Source organism: Onychomys torridus, chromosome 23 (genome assembly GCF_903995425.1).
Source record: "Onychomys torridus chromosome 23, mOncTor1.1, whole genome shotgun sequence".
Lineage (NCBI taxonomy): Eukaryota > Metazoa > Chordata > Mammalia > Rodentia > Cricetidae > Onychomys > Onychomys torridus.
This window is the reverse complement of record NC_050465.1, coordinates 38,337,593-38,357,475: the sequence shown is the minus strand read 5'-3', so window position 1 is coordinate 38,357,475 and position 19,883 is coordinate 38,337,593.

Below are 19,883 nucleotides of genomic sequence, written 5' to 3'. Positions count from 1 at the left end.
AGGGCAAAGATACATCTGTGGAGGAAGGAGGCTATTTCTGAACTATTTTTGAAAAAAGCTCTACATATTTGACCCTGACAGCTGGAAAGGTAAGAGTTTCTAAGTGGTGATCAGAGACACCTTAATTAACCAAATTTTGTCAGAGTCGTTTTTATGGAAAATATAAAATAGGTTTTTATTTTCCCTGAGTAACATGGTGTGTAGTATAAGCAGCTATTATACACACACACACACACACACACACACACACACACACACACACACACACACACACACACACACACACACAGAGAGAGAGAGAGAGAGAGAGAGAGAGAGAGAGAGAGAGAGAGATTTTCAAAATCCTATCTGAAATACTGATACAGTAGCATAAGCTTAATCTATAGTTTTACTTCCTACAGCTTCAGATCGAACTGGGACCTGAAAGCAGTAAGTGGAAATTTCAGAAGAATCCACAAGGTTGACTATTTATTACTGCTTGGCTTCTTTTTCATAGAAGTTGTATTTGTCACTTTTCTCTTTGCTATAACAAAATGCCTGACAAGAAGCAGCTTAATGGAGGAAAGCTTGATTTCGGCCAATGTTCGAGGGGATACAGTGCATCATGGAGGGGAAAGGTAGGCGGCATGGGCAGCAATCGAATGGTCATGTTACATCTGTCCTCAGGAAGCCAAGAGTGCACAGGAAGTGAGGCCAGACCATAAAACCTAACAGCCTGTCCCCAGATGAACAACCTTCTTCTTTACGGTAACCAGAAGTAGAAGACTAACACTATGAGCTTTGATATATGCTAGGTATGCTGTTAGTTAGTGTATCTATGCTACAGCATTTAGTCATCTATCAGTCCTCTGTGGTGAGTGCAATTTCTTCCGAAGGAAGGCTAGCATTTGGGAATTACATAATCTGATCCATGTCATTCATTTAGTAATAAGTGGAATCAGAGTTTAGTTTTAAGATCTTTCAGAGCTCCTTTCATAAACATTGTTATATGAGCATGACATTACTAAAATTGATCTTGATGATGGTTTTCAAAGAAAGTCACATCTAAACACAAAGCTTCTCCATGATCACTGCATGACTTATGATTGTTTTCCTAACAATAAAGGAATCACTAAGAACGTTGAAAGTCTGAGTTTAATTGTTGTATTTTTAAATCTACTTAAATATTTACAGTCATAATTAATTGTATTTGAATCTTTTAGCAATTAAAATTGTTATGGAATAGTTCTTCAATGATTCAGTATATATATGAATATATATATATATACAGAACAGTTTAGAGTTACAGAAAAATTGGTAAGAGAGTATAGAGAATACTCATTTAACCCCACACAGTTTTTTCTATTGTTAACTTCTGACATTAGTTTGGTACACTTATTGTCCACTAGTGAATTGAATTTATACATTCTTATTAACAAGGGTCCGTCATTGACTCTGTTAGTTCAGTTTGTATTGTAGTATTCTAGCATGTTCTGATTTTCTTGGGAGGAGTGGGTTCTAGAGTCCTATCCATGTTACCATATTGTCATTTAGTGGGTATGTGTCTCTTCATTCTGACAGCTTCTCAGACTTGACCTGTGTTTTCTTATCTTGACAGTTTTGTGGGGGTGTTAAATCAGGTATTTTGTAGGATGCTTTTTTGTCGGAATCTATGTTTTGTTTCTCTCATGACTAAACCAGAGATAAAAGCTGTGTGGAGAAAGATTACATATGTAAATTGACCTTGTCACTGATGGAAGTCAAGGGTCTCTACTGTCTAAGTGATTTATTTCTGTTAACATTAGCCTGAATGATCTGGCTGAAATAGTGTTTATTATAACTCTCCATTGTACACTTAATGCTGTGGGACAATGCTCTTGTACACTGCAAATATTTGTCACCTGAATTGGTTTAATAAGATGCCGACTAGCCAGTAGCCAAGCAGGAAGTATAGGTGGGGCAACTAGACAAGGAGAATTCTGGGAAGAGGAAGGGCAGAGTCAGGAGTCACCAGCCAGATGCTGAGAAAGCAAGATGAGAATGTTGCACTGAGAAAAGGTGCCAAACAATGTGGCTAAATGTAGGTAAGAATTGTGGGTTAATATAAGTGTAAGAGCTAGATAGTAATAAGCCTGAGCTACTGGTCAAGCATTTATAAATAATATTAAGTCTCCAAGTAAATTATTTGAGAGGTGGCTGCTGAGTAAATGGGAACAGGCATGTGGGTGAGAAACTTCCACCTACACACTTACTATCCCCCTTTCCTGTTCTTTCACACTTTCCATAGTTTTCTGTATAAAAGGACATTACCAGAGACAGTCTGCTCTTAGGGAACAGAGATAGAGGGGGATGGAGAACTTGTATCTTCTCAAGTTCTTTGAAACTCCTTTGAAGATATTTATCAGTGTCTGTCTAATTATTCCATAATTATATGTATCACAGTGGACTCTATCGATCTACCTAACATTTATAAATCTAAGATCTTTCTGTCTATCTATCTATCTATCTATCTATCTATCTATCTATCATCTATCATATTTACCTTTCTATTTGTCTATTGTTCTAAATAATTTCTTACATCCTGGCTCTGTATTCATTTGGTATATTTTTTACTCTACTTTAATCCAAGAACCATTCATTTCGCTAAGAAATCTTGCTTCATTTTGTGGAGAACCAATTAGCTGATTGTGCCCTTTTTCTCTATCAAGATAGATACTGCAAATAAGTGAGGCATAGCTCTTATAGTGTTGACAATCATAGGCTTCTGGCTGTCCAAAATCTAGGCACTGGCATAACCTATGCACAGACTTTTGTCTATAAGTCCTTAGGCATATGGGCCTATTGTTTCAGGCTGCTATCAAATTGGAGACTTATAACTCTGTGTTTTGATCACCCAAGCCCTAGAACTTAGAAGTTATCATAATTCTTGGCTTCTATTGGCAGCGTCTTTGTTAGGGTTTCTGTTGCTGTGAAAAGACAGCATGACTATGGCAACTCTTATTAAAAAAAAAAAACATTTAATATCGGGTGTCTTACAGCTCAAAGGTTCAATCCATTATCATCATGGTGTGACATGGTGGCATGAAGGCAGACATGGTGCAGGAGAATTACCTGAGAATCCTACATCTTGATCCAGAGGCTTGAGCTTATATGAGACTTGAAAGCCTGCCTCCATGGTGACACATTTCCTCCAACAAAGCCATACCTACTCCAGCAAGGCCACACCTCTGAATAGTACCACTTCTTTTGGGGGCCATTTTCTTTTAAACTACCACAGTCAGTGAACTATAACTAGCAGCAGTGGACAGTGTGAGTTGGTGTGAAGGCTGTTGAACAAACCTTGTTCTGGAACTTCTAGCCCTGTAAGGCCACCAGTATTATAGATCTTGGGCCTAGAGTTCTGCATGGGACCTTCAACTGTTTATTGTAGTTTGCGTCAGATATCTTGGTTTCTGAGAATCACGGCCCTTATCCTTGGCTATTTTCTAGGACTCGTCTAGGGACTAAGGTTTATGATTTTCCCCTTTGTGTCTTCCTAATTCCTTCTGTCTCTACTCAGCCCCAGTTCATCTGCCATTTTGTTACTATTGATGGCTGTGACCTCTGCCAACTTTGCGGCAATCAGATACCACTACCCTTTCTGTCTTCAGCATCGTCCTTCCTGCTCAGTGGCTCTACTAATGATAATGATCACAAGCAGGCAAGAAAACACAGACTTGTAGAATTCAGTCTTGGAGGATATAGCTATAAAACATTGCTGCACATAGGGTTCAGGGAACATTGTAGAAGATAGAGTAGAAAGATTGCAAGAGCTTTGCTGTGGAATTATGTCTCCTGGTAACATCAGAGGCCACACCCATAGGGTCTCACCCACATGACTTCTCAAACATGAGATGAACAAGAATGACACCAATGGAGACATCAAAGTGAATGAGAGAAAGCCCATCAGCCCTCAACCCTAAACAAAGAACTACAGGCAACCGAGTAAAGTAGGGAATGGGAAAGTGGTCCTTCCTAGGGAAGAACATACCAACTGGTCTTCCCATGCCAAGTAGTCAGCACTTAAAACATGTATAGAGATTACATTATACAGACCAAGCAGGTTAATTTTAGGAATGCACATGTATATGCATATGTATATGTGCATATAATAACAATGAAAAAAGTGGCCATGAATTTGAAGGAAAACAGGGGCAGGAGTATGGCATATTGGAGAATTTTAGAGGGAGAAAGGGGAAAGGATAAATGTAATTATAAAATAATCTCAAACCTTTTAAAAAACTACTAGGCAGGAGAAGATCCCTCAGGAAGAGCCAACTATCTGGCCTCATGTTGCATTATCACAGGCAACACAAAAGGTTATCTCAAAGAGGTCTGAACTGCCATCTTATGTCAACAGAAAGGGAGTATAAGCATGAATGTTTGTACTAATCGCAGCAAAGTCTATATTCATCCTCATCACAACATAGACCACAGACAATAGCATAGTCCCTGATGCAAATGGAGGACTGTGCTTGTACCAATCACATGGCTTTTGGGGCTACCAGAGGAAGTACTTTCCTCTGTTGAAGGTAAATGGTTTGTCTTTCGTAGAGTGCTGCTTTCCATGGCCAGTGCATGCTGACTGAACTGTATCTTCAGGCATGCTTGCATCCTGCTATAAGGGCTATCTAGTTGGCTGCCAGTAAAATCTCTGCTTTGGTAACAGCTCCATGCATTAGGCTGTCACACATGAGAAGAGGTCTCTCTAATGATGCAACTTAAGAGTTCCAATGGCTCACAGGAAACAGTGAGAACTCTGACATGAAACCTTTACCCCAACATGCCAGCGTCTTTGCTACAAGAAGGAATACTGGTGGCTACCAAAAGACAAACATAAACACCAACCCAGCCACAAAACCTTTGACCCATATTCTTTCCTGCCTGCAAGATGTGCCAGGATAACAGTGGCATTGAACTTGCAGGAGTAGCCAACCAATGTCTGATTTTAATTAAGGCCCACTCCACAAGAGATGGAACTCATATCCAACACTGTATAGGTGACCAAGAACCAGAGACTAGATAGCCCAGAGACCTAGAGTAATATTGAACACTACTGGTCTAAAAAAAAATCAACAAAATGACTCCTATATATGATATTTTGCTATAATCATAGATCAGTGCCTGATTCAGACATAATCAGAGAAGTTTCCTCCTGCAGCAGATGGGAACAGACACAGAGACCTACAGCCAGACACTAAGCAGAGAGAAAGAGATCTGGGAACACACGGCTCTAAATGGCATGGCTACATCAAGTCCCTCTCTTCAGAGCTCAGGGAACCCCATAGAAGAGTAGATAGGAAGAGTGTAAGAGCCAAAGGGGATGGAGGACAACAGGAGAACAAAGCCCTCTAAATAAACTCACAAATGAGCAAGGATCTCAAGGAACCTAGATTGAGGCAGCAAGCACAAGGCCTGCACGTCATCTGTGTAGGTATTATATATTTTAGCTTAGTATTTTTATGGGACTCTTGAGTATGCGAACAAGTGGTTCTCTAATTCTTGTGCCTGCTCTTTCTGTTGTGTTGTGTTGTCCAGACTTGATATGATAGTTTCTTTTTCATCTCATTATTGTTTATTTTGTCATGTTTGGTTCCTATCTCTTAGAAGCCTGTTGTTTTCTGATGAAAGACAGAAAGGGAATGGATCTGTAGGGGTGGGGAATTGGGGAGGAACTGGGAGGGATAGAGGAAGGGGAAATGGTAATCAGGATATATATTGCATGAGAAAAGAATCTATTTTCAATAAAAGGAAAAAAGGAAGGAACTGAAAGCAGAAGATGACTATTGAGGACTAGGAAAGGGTTTGGGGAGGCAGAAGAAGACATAAAAACTGATGAATTTGATCAATGCATAACGTACGTATGTATGCATGGAGATGTAATGAAACCAACTAATTCACACCATCAGTGTGTGATAGTCATTGTACCAATGAAAGAAAAATAATCAGATTGACTGATATAAATAAAATATTACCCATTTACTATGAAAAAAGTAGAGATCTATCTAATGGACCAGATTAACAGTTTTAATGGTTCACTGGAAGCCTAAACAATAAAACTCAATGGAAGCTCAGCACAGAGCTAACAATTCTTAGTTGTATTTAACAGTGCTTAATAGAGCTTATCTCCTGTTTCAGAGTTCTATGTAAAGGAGATTCCCTCCAACTGTCTTAGTAGTAGAAACATAGGTCTGGGCACTTACCTTTAGTCAGTGTTCTTCCTGGTCATTTCACTTGACAGAACAAAAAATATGTGTGTGTAGTCTAGCTCACATATAAAAACACATCCTTAAATACATGTGAGCCGGAGTACAGCTCTATGGCATAGTGCTTGCCTAGTGTGTATGAGACTCTATTGTCTTGGTCATTGTTCTATTGCTGTGAAGAGACACCATGACCAAGGCAACTCTTCTAAAGGAAAGAAAGCATTTAATTGGGGCTGGCTTACAGTTTCAGAGGTTTAGTCCATTATCATCATAGCAGGGAGCATGGTGGTATGCAGGCTGACATGGTGCTGGACAAGTAGCTGAGAGTTCTACATCTGGGTCTTCAGGCAGCAGGGAGAGAGAGACAATGGGCCTGGCTTGAGCTTTTGAAATCCCAAAGCCTACTTCCTATGACACACTTCCTCCAACAAGGCCATACTTCCTAATCCCTGTCAAGTAGCCCCACTCCCTAGTAACCAAGCATTCAAATATATCGGCCTAAGCAGGACATTCCTGTTCAAATCACCACATCTAGGTTCAATCTCCAGTATCATCAAATAAGGAAGTAAAGTATAAATGAGTCAGTAAGTAGCAAATATTTTTATGTATATGTATTATTTTAAACATGGCCCATGCTGATATATGTAGACTTCATTATGACATGGATCCACCTTGCCTCCTTCATGGACTTGTTTGTAAATGCCTACTTCAATAATGAGAAATTGGCTCCTGCTATTTAATATACATACGCTTAACTGTTCAATTCCAGTGTACATATAATACGATCTATGACTAGTAAAGTTTTCATGAAGTGATAGTATAATTATAGCATAATTAGTATATTGATAGTATAGTATAGTGTGGTGATAGTATGATTATATAACAGAAGATTAAGTTAATACCAACACTCCTGAGGGCAACACAGTTTGCATGGAGTTTGGGTTGATCCCTGTGCTGAATCTGTGGATGACTGAATACCAGGGCTCTCTCACACTGCTCAGCCGCACAAAGGAGTGTCATGCTACACGGTGTAACTGAGTAAATGGTCAAAATTCAGAATATGAAGTTTAGTTTCTACTTATTTTCTTGCTTTAGCATCAAAAACATCGAGCACCAATGTATTGAATGGATGTTGAAAGCTGGGGGGCAACCTACACAGTGTACCTGCATCAGTTTTTAACTTCTACACAGGAAACAGCTTTAGCAACTGGAGTGCTGTTCTTATGTGCAGTGTCTCCTGCTTTCATCTCCACAGACCACACTTATGTAAAGTCCCTTATCTGGACAGCCTTTTTCTTACATCTCCTTTGGCAAGACCAGTTTCTACCTTTGGCATGCAGGCACTGGTTTTTTGTTTTGTTTTGTTTTTGTTTTTTTCAGTGACAGGGCAAAATTTATTTTAGAATTTATGATGATGGGTCAAGTTTATATTTTGCTTATTTTTATATTTGTCATATTAAACCTTGGACCTGGCTTATGCTGCTCATGCTTACAGAGCCTAAATAAGTGGTCAGTGCTTAGCTACACCTGCAGTCTCAAATCTTAAATAGCTTTGTTTCAATCACCTAATTACATGTGTATTTACTTTGTTCACTTCCTTTCCTTATTCTAAATTTTATTTCATAGATACACACATGGTGTTGTTAACATTATTTATTGCTAACTTGTTTTAGTGCTAATCTACTAAAGCAAGTAAACAGAACCTTAAAAAGTGTTAATTAATTTAGATTAATGTATGTGCTTTATTTTATCTCCCAATTTGTCCTTTATTTTATGCCATAGGAGAATTACAGCATCATTGAAGGCTAGGCGTTTTAACAGGAAGATGATATATGAAAGCAATAAATTCTAGATCACTCACCCTGTTAAATTAACCTTTTGTTTTCCACGGTGTACAATAACAACTGCAGAGAGGCCAAATTAGCTTTGATGATGCCTGCCTTTGTGAGAACTGAAAGTATCTGGGGTTCAGGGGGAATTTTGAGATCCCAGAAGTTTGCTTCTTCACTTAGAATTGAGGCTTAGAATTGGGTTCAGGTAGGGTTTCATATATCATAGATCCATCTTTTACTTGTGTTGAATAATATTTATTTTTTGCTCCATTCAATAGCATTTCTTGTTAATTACATTATTGACCAGTTATAATAACAAGCACATATTTTATATTGTGGTTTTAATTGTAATACTTCATTAAAAAAATTCCCTCCTCCAGTTTTCAGAATTACTCTTTATGGTCTCGACATTTCCGTCATGGCTGATTTTCATCTGTAACCTTACTTTTCTCTGTATGCACATTGCCATGGAAACCGTCACAGAATGTCTGCATTTTACAAATTGTGGTATAAATTACAGGCTATTACAATTGTTATATTACGGCTCTGCTCAGAGTGCTGCATTTTCACCTATGGCAAACGTTATGACTGCTATTTATTCCAAGAGGATTTGGGGTAGTTTGGTGTAGGAGTGGGTCAGTTGTGCTGTGGTTTTTACCCTCAATCAGTGTCATGTCGAGATAAGTTCCAGCTGGGTAGCATTTAATGGCTGCTTTTAAGTTTACTGTAATGGTCACATTTCTAATTAAGGTTCTTAATTGTGCTCTAATTTCCCATTCAATATCAAACTTCACCAAATTCCTTCAGAAATTTAATTCGACATATTTGTTAAACCTTTGTGTTAGGTAATATGCTAGGTGAGTCAGGTATGCAAAACAGTATTAAAATACAACGTAGACTATTATTGATAGACCAATAAAGGAAATAGAAAGCAGTCAGTGTGTTTAAGACTTAATGTAATTGAATGGAGAAAATGATTGTTTTGTTAACAAAAGAAGCTGAGATTCTAATCAAGAGTGAGAAAGCAATCCAGACATCAACAAAACCCAAGAAAATTAATCAACAAAACGCCACCAGGTCTGGGCTGGAGGGATATAAGTAAGTAGTATTACTGTAACAAAAATGAGACTGTTGACTCTTTGGGTGGAAGTTAGATTCTTGAGGAAATTCCTGGCAGATGCTGGTACAGCAGAAGCAACTCAACCTTCTCCAGAGACACTTAGGTTACAGAAGTCCTCTTTCTTCCTCCTGAACTCTGATCACCCTTTATTGCTCCCCAAGGGTCTTCTGACAAAGATGTTGGCAAATCCAGATTATAGCCATCTGCCTCCACTGGGACACTAAGAGAGTAGCAGATTAGGCAATGAACATGATAGAAATGGACCTAGCACCCGTAGAGAGAATATTAAAATTCAAAACAGGCTGGGCGAAAGGAAATTACTGCAAGCTCTTTGCACATGCAGAATTGACTTCAGTTTGCCTTTGAATACAAATATATGGAGAAATACATCAAGACAACAGAAGCAAACAGCACATTGACAAGGCATCACTTTCCCATATGTGCTCAACTACAAACAGACGCTCATGGTAGAAAGTAAACTTAACAGTTTAATGAAGGTCCTCATATTCACTGAAATTTATCATGTTATTGAGCTATGTGTTTTTAAATCTGGGATTTGGGAAACCTTACAGTATGTTGCATATTCTATTTTCCATATTGTATTTGTCTTAGTCCTATTGCTATGAAGAGACACCATGACCAGAACAACTTTTATAAAGGAAATCATTTAATTGGGGCTGGCTTACAATTCAGAGATTTAGTCCATTATCATCATGGTGGAAGCATGGCTGCACACAAGCAGGCATGGTCCTGGAGAAGGAGCTTGAGCATTCTACATCTGGATCCACAGCCAGCAGAAATAGAGAATGCACTGGGCCTGACTAGAGCTTCTGAAACATCAAGTTACATCCCCCGTGATAGTTCCTCCAACAATGCCACACCTACTCCAACAAGGCCACATCTCTTAATCCTCTCAAATAATGCCACTTCCCATCAGCCTATGGGGGCCATTTTCATTCAGTCCACCACAATATTCTTTTAAATTGTCTTTGTTTCTTCATCACCAAAAGATAAGCAAGTATGGACACTTGGATCTACCAGAAAGTGATTAGTCACTTCCATAATATTCATGCAACTACTGTACCCACTGGTATATCCTGAAAGGCTGATAGTTATTGTAATTCACAGGGTTCACATCTGGGTAAGGCCATTTTTCTTGCCCACATGCTTATATGGCACCTTCCAGGATTAAGAAAGTTATCTGGTAGAGGGGAAGATTGTGAGTCTACAACAGCTTGATTTCTCTATGTCTTGTGATCCAAATTTGTGATGTCTTCACCAAGATTGTTACCATCAAGTTTGGGTGCACAACCACGAGCAAGAGCCTGTGTTGTTTTGAGGGTCTCTGTGATTTCGCTGACTAGAAGCTCTAAGGAAGGTGTCCACACTCAGCAACAGGCTTCTGATTCAGCTAGTGGCTCGTTGAGGAGCGTTATTCCTCTGTTTGAACTCTTTATGAATGTATGTTTTTAGATCCTTATCTGTCGCGCCCGCCTCGACCAGCAAGGATGACGCAACAACGGGACTCTTCTTAATACAGTTTATTCAGACCCTTGTTAGTTGCGATGTCTCTCCCCTGGGGCAAGCCTCTCCCAGCCCCTAAGTAGGTCTGGGCTACCAACCCCAGGCAGCCACGTGGGCACTGTCCACAGGTCCACGCATATGCCAGCGGCACACGAATCCAGCCATAGCCAAATAAGGAGCTGTTTACCACAAAGAGTGCTTGCCATCGGGAAGGCAGAGGGTGGAAGCCAGCGCCATCCTTAGGGTGCGGCTACACGCGGCTCTCTACACTTATCAGTGGAAGTTTCCATAGGTCCTTTTCAAACACTTTCACTTAGTTGTCTTCCCCCAGTCCTCCTCTTCCACCCTCACCGGCCCTCCCTGAGTAAGTCTTCTGCCCTTACTCCCTCATCACCACCTGTACTCTGTCTTTCTCCCTTCTCAAGCTCTCCCTCCCCCTGTCCTGGTCTCTTCCTAGTTTCTTGCCTTCTGTAAGTACTCCAAGTACTATTGCTGTGATAAAACACCGTGACTAAAACCACTAGGGGAGGATAGAATACATTTAGCTTATATATCCTGAATTACAGTCCATTGAGGGAAGCCAAGATCGGAACTCAAACTGGGTAGGAATCTGATGCAGGAGCTGATACAAAGGCCATAGAAGAGTACCCCATACTGGCTTGATCCCAATGGCTTGCTCAATCTGCTTTCTTGCAGAACCCAGGACCATCATCCCAGGGATGTGTAGGGCCCTGGAACTCCCAAGTTGGGTAACTGCTGCCCTGCTTGCCGACCTTGACCAGATGTCCTCCCTATGCTGATTCCCTGCTGGTCTCTACCCTCCTGAATGCTCACTGGAGGTTCTGTGTCTGTGTATCCTGCATTGGGCATTAACAGCTTAGATGTAAGATTGTAAACATCAATAGCGAACTTCTGCCCTCCAGGGGTTCTTCCATTGTGCTGTAAGCCTGTATTTAAGGTTTCCTCCCTTCTTCAATAAACGGCATTTGGCATCCTGCTAGCCAATGACCTGCTGTCTGTTGTCTCTGTTTTTCAATCCACAGCCCCTTGCTTGGACATGGTGAATGGGCGGTGGTAGCACAGGTGCTACTGCAACAGGGATGGGACCACCCATATGGACTAGGCCTTTCCCAATCAATCACTAATTGAGAAAATGCCCCATAGGCTTGCCTGCCTACAGCCGTTTTATGGAGGCATTTTCTCAAGCGAAGTCCCTCCTCTTGGATGAGTATAGCTTATGTCAAATTGTCATGAAACTTGTTCCCATATCCATAAACCTATAGATTCCCACAGCTCTCAAGGCTCATTCATGATGCTTCCTTTTGCATGTATGTTGGTTACTGAGACTGACACTCACTCATTTACTTGACAGACATTTAAACTTTGAACTTTGAGCAAGTGGTTGCAGGAAGATTATAAGAGCTGATAGTGGAGGATTGCTGAAAAACAATGCCCAAAGGAAATGATAGGGCTCCTGCAATATGACCTCATAGTAGTGGATGCTAACACAAGATGAAGTCAGTCTATATTCCTAGGTAAGTTATACTTTCACAATTAACTGATTTTTAAAAAAGATTTATCTATTTATTATGTATACAGTATTATGCCTTCCTTCATGCCAGAAGAGGGCACCAGATCTCATTAGAGATGGTTGTGAGCAACCATGTGGTTGGTCACTAGGAATTGAACTCAGGACCTCTGGAAGAGTAGCTGGTGCTCCTAACCTCTTGAGCCATCTCTCCAGCCCTTGTACCCAATTCTTTTAAAGTTCTTTGTTCTTAATTGAGAAGGTTGCTCAACAAATTAGGAGAAATACCAAACATCCAAAATAATGCTGTTTCTATGTTTGGAAGAAACTAAGCTACTGAAACCAGTATACGTGATCTAACAGTAGTGCCTGTGTTGTTTGGATGCTAAATCTTTGATAACCAAGAAAAGAAACAAGCAAGCGAGCAAGACCAAACCAAACCAAAGAAAAGCGAAGCCTTACACCATCATTATCACCACAACAAAGCCAGTCATTAGTTAAAACTAATCAATATTGACAGCAAGGCTCAGGCAGAAATAGGCTGATAGTTTTTATGACAGGCACCCCATGGAAGAGTTTATCTTGTCTGTTGTTAATGACATGCTGGCCTTCTTGCATGTGGCCTTCACCGCCAGCCCAGACATTGTTCCTTCTCCGTCAGCCACTGAAGATGCAGAGAGGCTTGACAGTAAACACACAGCACAGCAATTTTTCAAGACCGCTCCCTGATTTATTACAAATTTTCCTTATAATTGAAGTTGCTAATTTTCTTGGTGGAGGAATTAAAATTGGAAGGTCCCAGAGAGGTGTGGTTATTAGTTACATATTTCCTATACACACAGACCAAGAATTAGCCTTCCCTTCCTGTCATTTTAGGGTGTTTTAGAAACAGACATTTGCTGCAGTATCACCGACTGCACTGACTGTAAATTCTGCATCCTTAATATGTTAATGGATCTGGAATTATGAGGCACTAAATATAAACTTTTTATGGGAATAAAATACTTTATAGTGTGTTGTGCCTTTATTAATACTAGATACATAAACTTAAAAATGGAATAGTATACTTGTATCCTTTTGCTTCAACAAATGCATTCTCAATATAAAAAATAAACTGCATGACCATTTTCAGCATTTTGAGATTTACAAAGCTTTTACTTCACTGTTTCATTGAAGTGCCATAAGTGCAAAAAGCACAAAACTGCCAAGACATAACACACTGAATACTATCAGGAAGCAGCTGTGCTACCCTTTCTCATTTGAGGAAGGAAAACACAGCAGTCAAGTCCAGCCCCCACCTCTCTCTGTCCCTCTCTCCACCAGCTCTTCCTCTTCCCCAAAGACAGGCGCTGTAATCACAGCTACTGCCATAGTGGAATGTGATCTGAACTTTAAATCAGTGGAAATTTGTCCATTACAATCCTTTATTTCTTTTCATTTACTCATCATTTTATTGTTCAACATGTAACTTGAGTGTTCTAACATAAATTGACATTGTTTTGAGTTCTAGATTTTCATGAAAAATACTGTGGATATTCTATTAGATGTTCACATTTGCACAGTTATTTTGGAAATATGACTACAAATGTAACGGCATGCATGTGTTCATGTGAGTTACATTGGAGTGTTTTCCAAAGTGATGGTACCAGTTTGCATGCCACCAGCAATATGTGAGTTTCTGCATTTTGCAACCGTTGACATGGTTTCATTTGTGATTCTAGTGGGCTATGAAGATTTTCATTTACCAATCCACACCACTAAATTCTCTTGACAAGTATTCCTAATTAATCATTTAGAAATCCTATTTTATAAACTGTTGGATCAAGCATACTTCACTTTGAATAGGCTTCTTAAAGTTTTAAAGTATTGTATTCTTCAGTTCTCATTTAAAACTTGAACATGCAATAATTAGCATATTTCATAGTATTTGGGATTTTGATGTAATCATAAGTAATACTTTACAACTTTTTGCTGTGGGTTATAGAAATACTCTTGATTTAAAATGCTGATTTCACTAACTTTATTTATTGATTTTAATGTACTGTATAATTTTAAAGATATATATCCAGTGTCCTTGAGTTGTCTCAGTGGGTAAGGAGTATATCAACACGCTGATTCTTGGTTCCCAATGATGGGAAGAGAAAACTGGTTCCCAGAAGTTGTTCTCTAACTCCCACACATGTGATGGGGCATGCCTGTATACACACACATGCACATGCACACGCACATGCACATACACTCAAATACGCATACTCTAAATAATGTATTGGAAATATTCTAAAACATCTCATTTTAAATCAAATTGTTGACAAATAATGTGAATTTTATACTTCATTTTCAATACTTAAAATTTGGTACGTTTCCTATCTTGGTATTGATTAGGCCTGTCACTAGATTTAAGGAACTCAAAGTGTTACAGTACATTGTCACCTGATTTCCAGTCTCTGAGACAAGGTCATCAGCTTTTTGTCAGTGAACACGATGAAGATGCTGATATTTCCTATTACATTTAGTATTACCGTGTTGGTATTTTTACAAAGTGATTGTATTTTGAATGAATGCTGCAGTTCAATGTATTTTGTCAACTATTGAGATGCTTATACATCATGTTGAGCAAATTGCCAATTTATATTTTTCAAGTAACTTTTGTATTATCAAGTAGTTTTTCATTCCAAATGCACATTAATCATGATATATTATGTTTGCTTATATTAGGATAATTTGGTTTCTTAATAATTACTTAGAAATATTTATATGTGTGTTTGTGATTATGATTAACTTACAACTTTATTTAACTGATTCTATTACAGGTTCCCTTGTATTTACTTCATTTCTATACTTATCATTAATATTTTTCTTTCCATATTTTTGTGTTTTATTTCCACCATATTAATATTTTTATGTTGTTGTTATTTATCTTCAGCTTATTTTATTAGATATTACTTTTAAAATCATTTAAAATATATTTATCATCCATGTGTGGTTGTGTGTAGAGGGTTGTCCACATGCTGTGCTGCAAGTTTGGAGGCCAGAGAACAATGTTCTAGAGCTGGTTCTCTCCTTCCTTTGGTAGCTTCCAAGTAAGAATTGAACTCAGGTTGTCAGGCCTGTGTGGCAAGCACCTTCACTGGCTGAACCATCCTGCTCATTCAATTAAAATCTTGGCACAACTTTTAATTTATTACACTATATGCAATTATACTAGAAAATTTAGCTAAGAGGAAATCACTATTATTTTCTAATAAAATTGCTTATACCAATTCTCTGTATATTTGAAACTATGAATCATTATTATTTTAGGTAGTTATTATTAATTTAAATTTACCCATATGGTTGCCTTCTTATTATTCCTTGGCTGTTCCTTTAGTTCTAAGCTCAATTATTTTTACCCCAAGTCAGAATCTGTAATATTTCTTATCCTGTGAATCTACTGGTAATGAATTTCATCAGTCTTATTTTCTCTGGAAAAGTTTTTATTATATCTTCATCACCAAATGATTTTATTTTCAACTGTAGGCATGCAGTTTTCCACTGTTTTGAAATTATAATCGCATTTTCTTCTGGCTTTTCTCGTTAGGAGGCCAGCAGTCAATCAAACAGCCCTTTGGGTGGCTATCCTTTGACTTTGACGATGTCCAAAGTTTTACCTACATTTTTGGATTTCTGTTTCTGACTTGAGGAAGTCCTGCACAAACTTAGTTGCTTATTTCTATTTAATTTTGTGAAACAAGTTTTAAATCTTTATAATTAGAAATCATTTTGGAGTTACAATTATTCATGCTTTAGGAATAAAAACAAATTGGCTATTATTTAATGATTTTAAGTTATAGTTTTTATTAAAATTTATGTTATAAAATTTATTATATATTTTATTAACAAAATATATAATTTATTATTATATTATTTAATAATTTTAAGTTCTAATTAGGTATGTCAGTAAATGTGGTGGTAAATATGGGACACTGATGTTCTTAACTGTATTATTTTATTTTTAGGATTTATTTATTTTTATTCTTGCGTATGGGTTTTTGCTTGCATGTAAGTCTGTGCACCATGTGAGTGTCTGATGCCCACAGAGGCCAGACCATGGCATTGGATCCCCTGGTGGTTACAGATGGTTGATAACTGCTTTGTGGGTACTAGGAATCGAACTGGGGTCCTTTGGAAGAGCAACAAGCACTCTTAATTGCTGAACCCTATCATTTTATTGTTTGTTTTCCATTTAAGGCCATCAGTATGCATTGGTTCTTCTTGTCCTGTTTTTTCTTTGTTTGCTTCCTTCAGGTATCTCAGGAATGCAATGCCCATGACTATTTCCTTTGTTTTACCCTTGGGGCTCAGAAACAGTCTTTGGCTGTTTCATCACCCAGAGGACACATCAGACTATCTTGGATAGTAACTTACTAGTCTATGTGTCTGGAATCTCCAGCTTAAGGAAAGGCTGTAGATGAAATCTAAGAAAAGAAACTATCGAATGGCACCAAGAATCAGGTCAAGCACACCACAGAGAACATCTATTGCTCTTCATAGGTATACGGAGGATTGGATGAGATTACACAACAGAGCGCTGAACTGGTTGAGGTGTTGCAGATGGAAAGTTGGCAAGACAGAGAAGAAACAAGGGGTCCACAGGACACATGAAAACCAAGCCAACAGTTGAGGTATTATTTAAGAAGAAACACGTGTGAATATTTTAATAGAAAAATATATCAAAACAGAAAATTAAATTAGGGACAATATTATATATAAGTATGTTGAAGCAAGTTGATCTGAGCATAGTAGCAACTAGAGTGTGTTATACCTCAGAGACAACATTACAGAAAAACGTACAACTGTTTATTCATGATACTGAACATATGTGGCTTATATCTTACCTGTATTTTTTAGGGCCTTGGCAGTTCTTCTCTGGCTTTCATAGATACTGAAACTGTACCTTACTTCCAACCCTCTATTCTGACTCAATCTTCAATCTTCTTTTTCATCAGAAAAAATAATTTTCTCAATGTGTTCACATGTACGTAACAGAGCAGCCTCTCTGGTGAGAACATCTTCAACTCCACTCTTTTTCTTAAGATTAATCTACACCCCATCTTACTCCACTTCACTCTGTGGTCTTCTACAGAATAAGAGATATCCTTCACAGGCACCCTTTCTCTCTGGTTTCATTTCTTCTTCCTTTCCTGATAATCCTGACCTGATGGGTGGGTTTTTTCCCTCCATTGTCAGCATATCTCATTGTGATGATATTGTCTCATTTGCTCTGCTTAAATCTCATCCATATTAAAAGGAGGATTTCCTTGAGCCTGTCTCTGTCTTTAGATTGCATTTTATTTTTCACTACATTCATTCTCCTTGGAATATGTTTATGATTTTCTATGAGTCAACTCACATGTATCCTTCTTCTTTGACTTTCTTTTCTATCATCTTGGTTTTTTTCTGGAAAAGCAGTTTATTTAATCAGCTGTGGAGTTCTGACGATTTTAGGAGACTAAAGGACTAATCTGAATGTACCTACAGACTGCATACAAGAGTGATTCAGGGATGTGGAAGACCTAAAAGAGAGGGAGATGGTTGAGGTTTATATATTTTCCAGAAAGCAGTTCTAGGAGAGGACATGAAACCATGGCTATCAGGGGATTTAATGAACACTAAGATGAAGAGTTTTAGTTTGAAATGTTTGAAAATGTGTGTGATTGTATCCTGTATTGTGGAATTCATAGAACAGGGAGGCTTTCTGAATTTCAGAAAAATCGTTAGCCTTTGGTACAAACGCATGGATGAGACAATTAAAGAGTCATAATTCAGAAGCTTGCCAAAAAGCACGGGCGGAAAGAAGAATTGGACTAGAGTAAGAGGATTCGTCATGGTCCTGTCTATTTCTATCCATTCTCAATTTTGTGTTCATGCCTGGACCCCTTTCTTGGCTTCCAGCTATTGCTACACATTCTGCTGTGTGCAGGACTTGCGTCGCCTCAGTAACGGCTGTGCAGGATGCTATTCATTTCATATGTGCATAGCCTTTCTTCTCAGGTATGCACAGCCATAATTGCTTTGCACTGAAATTTTGTTTATATTGCTAGCTCCTAAAAAACAGAAAACCATATAAGATTGCTATATTTTAGTTATAATGAAGTGTAGTATTTATCCCATCACAAAAGTTAGCAGTAATCTTATCTTTGAGAGTAATTTTCTTGAATATTTAGAAAATAACATAGAACCTATGATGAAATACTTAAGGCCACAGACATTTTTGCTTAACAGATTCAAAAGTTTTTTATCACTGATATGAATTAAATAAGATTTTTCTCAGATAATTTGTTAATTGGTACACATTCAAAACTAAAATGATTGATAAAAGAGTTTTATAATTCACATTAACAAATTTTCTTTAAATTATCATTGAAAAATTAATATATATATACATATATATGTTTTACAAATATTAAAATTCAAGATGTTTTTGATGTCATGAATCTATAAAATAGTTGCAAACATAAGGAAGAGTCTATTCTTTCCACTTTTGAGACAAAAGTGAATGAAATCTGTTAGCTCAGCAGGGGGATGTTTTGTAACTTGAAAAAGACTTTGATTTTCTTTTATATTTGAATTTTTTTTTCCCTTTGGAAAGCAGCTGAATGTCTCTACTAAAGGAAACTGTTGAATCAGAGAAAGTCGAGTTTTTAAAGACAGTAGAAGATGCAGTCTGAACTGAGCAGGGTGCGAGGACATTTCCAGAGAGGCAAGCACACTGCACGCATGGACAGCACTGACCCCAGCTTCCTCATCCCAGGAAGGGCTACATGTAAAAGATCACCATTGTTTAATGCATGGCATTTGGTCCTGTGCCTGAAATCACTCAAGGTTAAAAAGAACCTCTAAAAGCATCGAGAGTGTTCCTTTCCATTCAACACTTATGGATACAACATGTAAATAAGCCCACTAACTGTATTTTCATTTTATTCCTAAAGAGATTTGTTTTGAGTATGTGAAAAAATAAAGACTGATTTTTAAGTCCTGAGGGAGAAAATTGCCTCAGAAGGTCCATTCCATGCTTCTAGACTACTGTTATTATAGGCCCAAACATCAAAATGCCAGAGAGCTGGTGGAACAATAATGGAAAGGTCAGCCGGCATGATACCAACTCAGTCAATGAAAAGACTTGCCAGGTAAAAGCAGTTCTCCGGGAAAAACGAAAATGGTAAGAAAACAATTTATTCATATGAGGCTCATTTGATTTCTCAGAGAATGTATTTTATTTTTTTTGCTATGTGGCCTAGGAAGCCAGAGAAAAATGTCACTGTGAGATGTTATTTGCATTTCACAGGTTGAATGATTGATCGACTAATAGCTACATCTTACTCTATAGGCAGGAGAGTCTATGAATAAAGTAGGGAAAGGGGAGATGTGAGCACCTGGTGTGTGTGTGTGTGTGTGTGTGTGTGTGTGTGTGTGTGTGTGTGTGTGTGTGTGTTGTTCACATTCCAATGCCAGGAGAAGAGAAAAATAATGGTGAACAGATACAATGTATTTTATTTACTCTGGGAGAAGCTGCCGTATTTTGTGCTAGGGAAGGAGAAGCTAGGGGGCAGCCAAGAACTTGTGGGCATACAGACTGGCATAGACACACATACAGATCAGCACACAGGCTACATGGA